Source organism: Myotis davidii, unplaced genomic scaffold, assembly GCF_000327345.1.
Source record: "Myotis davidii unplaced genomic scaffold, ASM32734v1 scaffold991, whole genome shotgun sequence".
NCBI lineage: Eukaryota > Metazoa > Chordata > Mammalia > Chiroptera > Vespertilionidae > Myotis > Myotis davidii.
In genome coordinates, this window is record NW_006283137.1 from 402,430 (window position 1) to 402,731 (window position 302).

At 53.6% G+C, this 302-nt stretch overlaps 1 protein-coding gene across 1 annotated transcript in view; it reads right to left on the reverse strand.

Annotated features, from left to right (window-relative positions):
* The window catches only part of USP36 (ubiquitin specific peptidase 36), a 22,263-nt gene that overhangs the window by 21,634 nt on the left and 327 nt on the right, over positions 1–302 (reverse strand). The window lies entirely within an intron of this gene.

The window sequence follows — 302 nt, forward strand, 5'->3', positions numbered from 1 at the left end:
CCTGTCAGCCCCCCGACCCGTCAGCCCCTCCAACCCGTCAGCCCCCTGACCCATCAGCCCCTCCAACTGCATTCCGAAGAGGAAGAGGTACCAAACGGAATGCTCTCGGCTCTCCTACTGCGTGAACCAGCGAAATTAAAAATAAATAAGTTGAGGGAGCAGTAGGAATTGCCAGATTTTCCCTTTGCTTGGTGTGCATTCCCCCTCTAATTGCCACCCAGCATCGCTACGAATACATGACACTGAGGTGCTTTCAAGCATTTCAGTGTGAAAATGCTCACACACACACAACGGGGGGGGGG